Raw genomic sequence first — 10,110 nt, 5'->3', positions numbered from 1 at the left:
ATAGGGCCATAAGTGAGAGTTAATGTCAGCTCACTCAGATTCATGGGGGTGACTCAGTTAAGAGCAATTGATTGAAATTTTCAAGTTGGAGCACAGTGCAAAATCCATTAAACATTTACACATTTGTGTTGTGCAAAAAATGACATTAAACTCCTTAATGTAAAGTGAATGAGTGTGCAATGGATATACAGTCAACATAATCTCAAAATAACATTAAAAAGTACACTGCAAACTGTGCATTTTGACACTGGTGTAAAAAGGTTATTTGTATTTTCCAAAAAGAGTCCAATACTGTGCAGTTGAAAATAACATTAATCATACATCGATTTGACTTACTGAGTTGATTTGTGCCTATTGGGAAATATCATTATTGAGGTTTCTGATAGATTCTTGTTTGCTCCAGCTACGATCCTCCCCAGCATAAATCACCGCCAAATGACACCTACAATAATTCTCCTGACAAAATTCTTTGCGTCTCTACCTTGTTAGATAACGTCGAGGTTAACATTAGTCACTGCAACTTGTGGCAGCTGCTCATTATGTCCTACTGCAATTTTCCTGAGACTGTTGCAACTCAATGAAATGCGGCTGCGAACCTTCCTGCAAGATGGGGATCAGCAGATCAAATAGTTGGATATCAAAACACAGAGGCTTCCAGCCCACCTTCTCCCCTGGCGCTCACCTGAAGGGCAGCACCTCACTGATAAAAAGAGAAATTGGATATTTTCCCAGTCTGCTGCGCCAACCATTAATTAGCTTTTCCTAAATAATTACAGAATCCTTAAAAAAATTTTTAAAAGTTAGTGATGGGACCATATTAAATTTAGCACAGGTGCTGCCACTTTGCTATGTCACAATTGAAGAAGGACATCAACCATTGAAGGCCCTCACATCATGACACCCAGACACGGTAGAGATGACAAAATAGTTGGGGAATGGAGTTCGGCTTCACAAGCAAAGTAGAAGAAACTTCTTAACCTCACAGGACATAGACATATGTTCATGTACAAATTGGGAGCAAGTGTGTTTCCAATGACTGCAGGTCACAGTTTACATCTGCATGAGGCACTTTCAGTATTGCCAGGTTGACCACTGGAATTTGAAACTTCATTGCTAACTGGAGGCACGACAGTAAGACTGAAACTAATGCAGCCATGTTTTTAGATTGGTCATCCTGGATACTTAAGAAATGGCAGCTGGAGAAGGACTGCATTACCTCTGGACAGTTTGAAAGACGATACATTACAATCATCCACAGAATGCAAATACCTGATCAAGGGAATAACGGGAATAACGTTTAGTGCAAGATAAAGTCCGGTACAATCCGACCAAAGAGAGTCTGAGGGTCTCCAATGAGGTACTTAGTAGCTCAGGACTGCTCTCTAGTTGTTGGTGGGATGGTTCAGTTGCCTAATAACAGCTGAGAGGAAACTTTTCCTGAATCTGGACATGTGTGTTTTCACACTTCTGTACCTCTTGCCTGATGGGAGAGGGGAAAAGAAACAGTGGCCGGGGTGCGACTCGTCCTCGATTATGCTGGTGGCCTTACCGTGGCAGCGTGAGGTGTAAATGGGGTCAGTGGTAGGGAGGTTGGTTTGTGCATCCACAATTCTCTGCAATTTCTTGCGGTCTTGGCTGGAGCTGTTCACAACCATGCTGTGATGCACTCCAATAAAATGCTTTCTACAGAGAGGAAAGGAGGAAGGTAGATAGATAGGGAAACCTCAAGAATGCATCTTATCCAAAACAGTTTCTCGGTGTTGGAATATGGTGGAGGTGAATGTATCTCAGAGAGCCCTATCAGAACCATGATTGGGGCACTGTGAATGGCTCAGCTGCACAACGGGAGAGGAGCAAGAGTCCAAGGGCAATAGAGGTAGGAAATTCAATAGAGGAATAGAACAGTACTTCTATAACCACTGATGTGAATCCAAGATAATGTGATGCCTTGCGGGTGCCAGGATCAAGGTTATCACAGAATTGCTGCAGGGACTTCTGAAATAGGATAAACTACCAGAGGTTGTGATTAAGCAACTTGTGTAACAAGACAGAAGAGGTTCTACAACATAAATTTAGGGTGATAGACCACAGATTGAGCTGGAGCTGGGTTAATTCTGGTGCCACATACCAGTTAGATATAGGAATAGGAGGCAAGGTCACATGGCTGCATGGGGAGAGTGGGTGAGGAGGGGCTTTAGATTTATGGCTCATTGGAAGGTCAGACTTCTACAGCTGAATAGGTTGCATTTTGCCAGTGCTGTTGGAATGGGTTTGGGCTCATTTCTCACAGAATAATGGGACATAGCAGTTTGATGGCAAAGTGTAGGAAAACAAGGCCAGAATATTTAATTGTGCATTCCTGATTGATGCCTTATCAAGAGGAATAGGGTTTATGGTATCACGAGAGGGACTGAAAGGAAAATAATAGCCTCTTAACATTGCTTGGACTTTGGACCTGTTTAAATGTCTGGTCAGCGGCGACCCTAACTGTGTTGAAGATGCTGTTGAGTGATGAGGATTGGTGGTCATTTGCAAAATGTCTGGTTGGTAGAGCTGCTGCCTCACATTGCCAGAGATTCACGTTCAATCCTGAGCTCGGGCGCTGTTCGTGTGGAGTTTGCATTCTCCCTGTGGCTTCATAGATTTCCGCTGGGTGCTCCAGTTTTCGCCCACATGAGTTTGTAGGGTAATTGGCCTCTGTAACTTGTATAAGGAGTGGATAAGAAAGTGGGGTAACCAGCAACTCATGTGAATGGGTGTTCGATGATTGGAATGGACTCAGTGAGCCAAAGAGCATGATTCTATGTTGTATCTCTAAGCTAAGTGTCAGGCTGTACTGGGAAAGAATGGCCATGTAACCACCCACAAGTGATAGACAAGTTGACAAAGAGATTTAAATTTTAATTTTCAATGAATTATTAACTCGTGATATTTACCTCTAATCAATTATCTGTTCACAGTCTGAAAATGAGGCAAGCAAGCTACTTACTGAATTACAGAAGAAACAAGAAGCTTTAAATAAACGTCATTCATTGAATTCAACCCAAGTGTGATATCAATGGATTTTGTCATATAAACACATCATTTCACTTTGATATCACTATCATTGATGTGTCAAGCTCGTTTTCATAGGTGTTTGTCGCAATTTGCATTTGGATAAAGGCAGTCAAGATATTAAAAAAAAGTGAATTCATTAGCTAATGTCATCCTATTCTAAATGAAGTCTGGCTGATTTCAATCATGCAGTCTAGAGAACCGAATCGTTAAACTGAATTTCATGAATTATTAACATTTCTGCCACTTGACCACTAATGAGTACGTTCTTTATTAAGATTAAATCATAAATAAAATAGCAGCTTAAAAATAGATGAATCATAAGCCATACTTTGAATGATGGAAAGTATAATGGATGCACTGAAGTAAAAGGGTCATTAGTTCAAGCCTCAAGTTTTTTTTACTATCAGTTTTCCAATCAATAAGGGTAGACTTTCCTTGGAAGAATTTTTTTAAAAATTGCATTTCAAACAAAGAATTTAAGTAATTGTGAATTGACACAAGTGAACAATAAACGTGAAGTGTATGAAAGAACTGCAGATGCTGGTTTAAATCGAAGATAGACACAAAATGCTTGAGTAACTGAGGACAGGAAGCATCCCTGGAGAGAAGGAATGGGTGGCGTTTCGGGTCGAGGCCCTTCTTCAGACTGAAGGTTTATCTTTGATGAACATTAACATGCTTTTAGTTTTTTTGACTCAGTATACCTTTCCACAACATAACGGGGGACGGTCATTACTTAAGAGAGATATGCTGGTTTAATCCAAGAAGTTGTAGAACCACAAAGAGCTCCAATGTGCACCTGCATCATGCTTCGGGTGGGTTAGTTAAGGAAGGATACTGCAATTGAAAGGTGGGAGCTCTACCTACCCTCCCATCCCCACAGCAGATAATCTTTGCTGAAGTCTGTTGCCTCCCAGGTTGTGGGAAGCCAATGACATTAAAACATCCATCGTCACTGCAAGGATGAAGAGACCATCACTAGAAATTCCCAATGGCTCCAACCTGCCATTTGCACAAAATTATGCTTTTAAAACTTCGGAAGGGTGCGTTTTGGGTGCAATCGGCAACCTATTCACAACTGTACACACAATTGCATTGCTTCTCCTCTGGAAACCAATGTTTGGAGGTCAGCTCAAATTTAATTGCACAATTAGTAAACACATTTCATAAATTGGTGCTGTCACACAGCGTTTTATAATGAAATTGTTTTTCACTACTTGTGTTGAAAATGAATCGAGAATTCCTTTAAATGCTACCCTGATGCAACTTTACTAATATAACTGAAAATAAGTTCACAAGTTCACAAAACAGTACATTTTAATGTCTATGATCTCACCTGAGAGTAGCACATTTTAAATAATTGAATATGTTGTCTGAAGCGTCTCAACCTGAAACGTTGTCTGTCCATTCCCTCCACAGATGCAGCCTGACTCAGTTTCTCCAACAATTTGTATTTGATCAAGATACCAGCATCTGCACTTTGCGTCTTCTCTTTAAATAATTGAAGATGTCTTCATAAAGTTATAGCAAATCATCTATTTCATCGGTGTGTACTTGTCAATAAAAAAATGTTTTTAACACTAGTATGGAAACTTGTGCTGTACATTACTAATTCCTGAAATTCCACAATCTGTCGTGCAAGGAAAATTGTACCCCAGCAAGAACATTTGCATCCTTATAATCAAAGCAACAGAAACTCTCAATTGGTTGTGGAGCTATAATTGGATAGCCATACGTTAAGGGAATATCTACTTGTAATATTCTATACGTTTCTCCAAAGTTTTTAATCAATCTTATAACATTGGTAATCAACATCCAGCACATCCCACATTATATCTATAGGAAGATTAATATGACTATAATGCACTGTGGGTCTTCCATGAAATTTATACTTCACTGCTTCAGCTAATTCTCCTGCATCTGAAGGATCCCGACCCAAAATGTCATGTTCTCCAGAGACGCTGTCTGACCTGCTGAGTCAACGCTATCACGTTGTGTCTTCTTTTTTCCCCCACACCTGCTTCTTAACTTTTCACCTTCTACGTTGCTGGAACTTTAAATCTTACTACAAATGACTCAATTCATGAACTTAAAATAAATACCGATAGTACTTTTATTTCAAGAATCTTCTATAATGGTCATATTTTAATGTTCCAAAATTCCAGCCAGTCTCCTAAATTTTTAATTTGCTTTCAGAACCATATAGGATTCCATATCAATGTTTCATACTTCTTCTTGCGTATGGCATGCACAGCCTAAAGTTGTAGGTCAACTTGTTCTATTTGATCTTGTTTGTGCAGGTCGGGTTGATTGCATTAGTCGAAACAGGGTGGGCTCCGTGAATGTTGCATTCTTTCCACCCCAAATGATTCATAAACAGGAGATTTTATCAGTAGAAAGGGGCCTTGCATATCCAAAAAGAACAAAATAAAACATCATTGAATGTTGCCCTCCTCCCCATCTACACTTGCCAGAGAGAAAGAGAGGAATAGAATGGAAGAATCTTCCCATTAAATTTGGAATGCTTTAATTAAAGGCAGAACAAATTCTCGACTCATTGTTTTTTATTCAAATTGATATATTCGTACTTTCAATTTAAAGCTCCTTTGCTGTCCATTGACAAGTAGGTTTAAGATAATTTACACTGGGCCTCGTGTAAATTAACATTTAACCCTTAAAATATATTTCACATCTTTTCTTGGTCTCCACATGCAACCTGCCATATATTATCCATTGCAACTGCATGGAACCAGTTTTGCACATCTATTAAACTTCTTATAATATATTCTTTATTTGCACTGCACTAATGGCAGTCAAATTATAGACAATAGACAATAGGTTCAGGAGTGGGCCATTCGACCGTTCGAGCCAGCACCACCATTCAATGTGATCATGGCTGATCATCCCCAATCAGTACCCCGTTCCTGCCTTCTCCCCATATCCCCTGACTCCGCTATCTTTAAGAGCCCTATCTAGCTCTCTCTTGAAAGTATCCAGAGAACTGGCCTCCACCCCTTCTGAGGCAGAGAATTCCACAGACTCACAACTCACTGTGTGAAAAAGTGTTTCCTCATCTCCGTTCTAAATGGCTTATCCCTTATTCTTAAACTGTGGCCCCTGGTTCTGGACTCCCACAACATCGGGAACATGTTTCCTGCCTCTAACGTGTCCAAACTCTTAATAATCTTATGTTTCAATAAGATTCCCTCTCATCCTTCTAAACTCCAGAGTATACAAGCCCAGCCGCTCCATTCTCTCAGCATATGACAGTCCCGCCATCCCGGGAATTAACCTTCTAAACCTACGCTGCACTCCCTCAAATTAGGGAACCAAATACTCCAGGTGTGGTCTCACTAGGGCCCTATACAACTGCAGAAGGACCTCTTTGCTCCTATACGCAACTCCTCTTATGAAGGCCAACATGCCATTCACTTTATTCACTGCCTGCTGTGCCTGCATGCTTACTTTCATTGACTGATGTACAAAGACCCCCAAATCCCTTTGTACTTCCCTTTTTCCCAACTTGACACCATTTAGATAATAATCTGCCTTTCTGTTTTTGCTACCAAAGTGGATAACCTCACATTTATCCACATTAAACTGCATCTGCCCACTTACCCAAACCGTCCACGTCACCCTGCATTCTCATACCATCCTCCTCACAGTTTACACGGCCACCTAGCTTTGTGTAATCTGTAAATTTGCTAATGTTACTTTGAATCCCTTCATCTAAATTATCTAAATCATTGATGTATATTGTAAATAACTGCGGTCCCAGCACCGAGTCTTGCATCCACTGGCTCTCCCTTGGCCATTTTCCTAGTTAGTCTGGAATGAATTAACTAAATGTCTGGAATCTTACGAAGTTACGTAGTTAGGCGAACAAACCCAAGCACATCTATAGCGATTATAGATTTGTGGGTTATTTGGCTTTGGTAAAATCATAAATTGTCACTAGTGTGTCGGAGAATGTATGGGGTGATCGCTGGTAGGCGCGAACTCAAGGGGCCGAAGGGACAGTTTCTACGCTGTATCTCTAATGTCTAATGGCTTTGCTACCAAGTGGTGTAGAATTCCAGGCCAAAGTCTGGTCCACAGTTAACAATGCTCCAAATTTCAAGAGTCTCAAATCTTAAATCTGCATAAATCTTAATCATGCACATAATTAGTGGTTTAACTTAACTGATAACAATCTTAACTGGTCAACATGCAGTCCCTGGCCCCGTCCTAAGCATCTGTGCGGATTAGCTGGCAGAGGTATTCACACATATCTTTAACCTCTCACTTCTGCATATGGAGGTCCCCACCTGTTGCAAGAAGACCACCATCATCCTGGTGCCAAATAAAAGTCAGGTAGTGTGCATGAATGACGACCATCCAGTGGCTCTGACTTCCACCATCATGAGAGACTGGTGATGGCCCATGTTAACACCAAACTCAGAGCCAGCCTTGATCCACTGCAGTTTGCTTAGCGTTGCAACAGGTCCACAACAGATGCCATCTCCCTGCCCCAAAACACTTCTCTGGAACACTTAGACAAAAGGGACAATAGGGATTTCTATTTATAGACTATAGCTCTGCCTTTAATACCACAGTTCAAGTAGGGGTAGGCAACAACATCTCCTCCACAATAACCTTCAACACCGGTGCCCCACAAGGATGCATTCTCAGTCCACTCCTAAAGTCCCTAAACACTCATGACTGTATGGCCAAATTTGGCTTTAACTCCATCGACAAATTTGCAGATGACACCTCTGTGGTGAACCGAATCATGAACAATGACGAGACAAAGTACAGGAAGGAGACAGAGAACTTAGTACAGGTACATGGTTTCAGGACATTAACCTCACAATATCAACAAGGCAAAGGAGCTAGATATCAACTTTTGGAAGCATAGTGGAGTACATGCCCCAATCAGCATCAACGGTGCCAAAATGTAAATAGTTGAGAACTTTATGTTCCTTGGCATTGCTATAACCAATGATATGTTCTGGGCCAGCCACATTGATGCAAAAGCCAAATAGGAACACCAACACCTCTACATCCCATGGAGACCGAGGAAATTCAGCGCGTTTCCAATGACTCTTACCAACTTTTACAGATGCACCACAGAAAGCATAATGTTGGGTTGCATCACAGGTTGGTTTGGGAATAGCACTGCCAGAAACGGCAAGATAGGTTAGGTCACTATTCCGAGGAGCGAAGGAAGTTGAGGTAACATATTAGAGACACATAAATTTATGAGAGGCTGAGACAGGGTGCATAGCCAAAGTCTGTTTTCTACAGCAGGAATGTCTTAAACTTGTGGTTTAAGGTGAAAGGGAGGTGGTTCAAGAGGATCTGAGGGATACATTTTCACTCAAAAAATAAGTGCATCCTAGAATGATCTGCCAAAGGAGGTCTGAAGAAGGGTCTCAACCCGAAACACGAGTCTGAAGAAGCGTCACGACTCGAAATATCACCCATTCCTTCTCTCCAGTCACTCCAGCATTTTGTGTCTATCTTCTGCCAAATGAGGTGGTGGAGGCAGGAACAGTAGCAAGATTTAACAGTTTCTAGACTAAGTGGGACCCGTTGGGTCCGTCACACAGGAGGCTTGGCCCCCAATGCAAAATTCCACCACTCGCCCATAGCCCCCAACTGCACAGGCGCAGCTCATTCCCCCTCATCCCTAGCACCCTCTCTCCCTCCGCTTCACCCTCTCTTTTTTCCCCTCTCCTCCCCAATCCCACCCTCACCACTCTCTCCCTTTCCTTTCCACTACCCTGTCACTCCCTCCCCCCCCATAACTCCTCTTCCCCCTCCCTACCCCTTCCTAACCCTCCACTCCTTCCCCCCCCCTCCCCCCCACTAGTCCTCACCTCCCCCACTGCCCTCCTCTCCCTCTATTTCCCACTCCCTATCTTCCCCTCTCCCTCTATTCCCCCTCCTCCCTCTTCTTTTCCCTTACCTCCTACTCTCCCCAAATCTCTCCCTAACCTCTCCTTTTCCCTACCCTCAGTCATTCTGTCACTCCCCCCTCCCTCCATAACTCCTCTCCCTTCCCTACTCCCCTCCTCTCCCTCTGTCCCCTCTCCTCCCCCACACTCCCTCCTCACCTCCCCAGGATCTCCAGGTTGTCGCTCCTCTCCCTTCTTGCATCAGCCGTTGGTGCCGTTAGAGCCAGGCCTCGGATCCTTGGCTCGGCCCAGAAGCACCAGCAGCTAGGTGGGGGAAAAGTTCGGAGAAAACACGGGGGAAGAGCCATGGGGGAGACGGGGGTATCACAGGGGAGGGAGGGGCAGGAGTTAACGAGGGGGACCAGAGGGGAAGGGGCTGAAGGTGCGGGGTGTTGCGATGGTGGTGCATTTGGGACTTACAGCGGGCAGTGGACGCTCTCCCCCGCCAGGATCAGACTTTCCGCTTTCCGTTTGGCGACATCTCCGACGCCAGGCCGCTTCCGGCCCTCCCGAAAATTGTACCTGGTTGGAGACCTCCGCCGTCCCTCAGCTTCAGTAAAGACGCGATGGCGCAGGAAGGGGAGGACCGTCCCGGGGAGTGACAGGAGAAGAGACCAATCTGCGCACGTTTTTTACAATTCTTAACCCTCGCTAACTTTTACAATATACTACCGATCCGAACGAACTTGTTGCACTCGCAGCACAGAACGGTGAGTGAGCTGACAAAAAAAACGTAGGGCTATCACATACCGTTTTAGCGGAAATAGAAAAACCGCGCAAACTGGAAGAGCACAAGATCAGAGTTTTAATTATGTATAGATAGATAGATCTGGACAGGTATCTGAATGAACATGGCATAGAGGGAAATGGAATGACTGCAGGCAAGTGTGAATAGTGTAGGTAGGTATGATGGTCAGGGTAGACGCCATGAACTCCAGGGGCTCTAGGGGCTAGTGGAGTCAAGGGATATGGGGAGAAGGCAGGCACGGGTTATTGATCAGGGACGATCAGCCATGATCACAATGAAGGGCCGAATGGCCTCCTCCTGCACCTATTTTCTATGTTTCTATGTTGCTATGAACAAAAAGGCTTGTTTTTATTCTGTACAACACTA

Source organism: Leucoraja erinacea, chromosome 17 (genome assembly GCF_028641065.1).
Source record: "Leucoraja erinacea ecotype New England chromosome 17, Leri_hhj_1, whole genome shotgun sequence".
NCBI lineage: Eukaryota > Metazoa > Chordata > Chondrichthyes > Rajiformes > Rajidae > Leucoraja > Leucoraja erinaceus.
The sequence above is the reverse complement of the archived record's forward strand: the minus strand, read 5'-3'. Positions refer to the sequence as shown.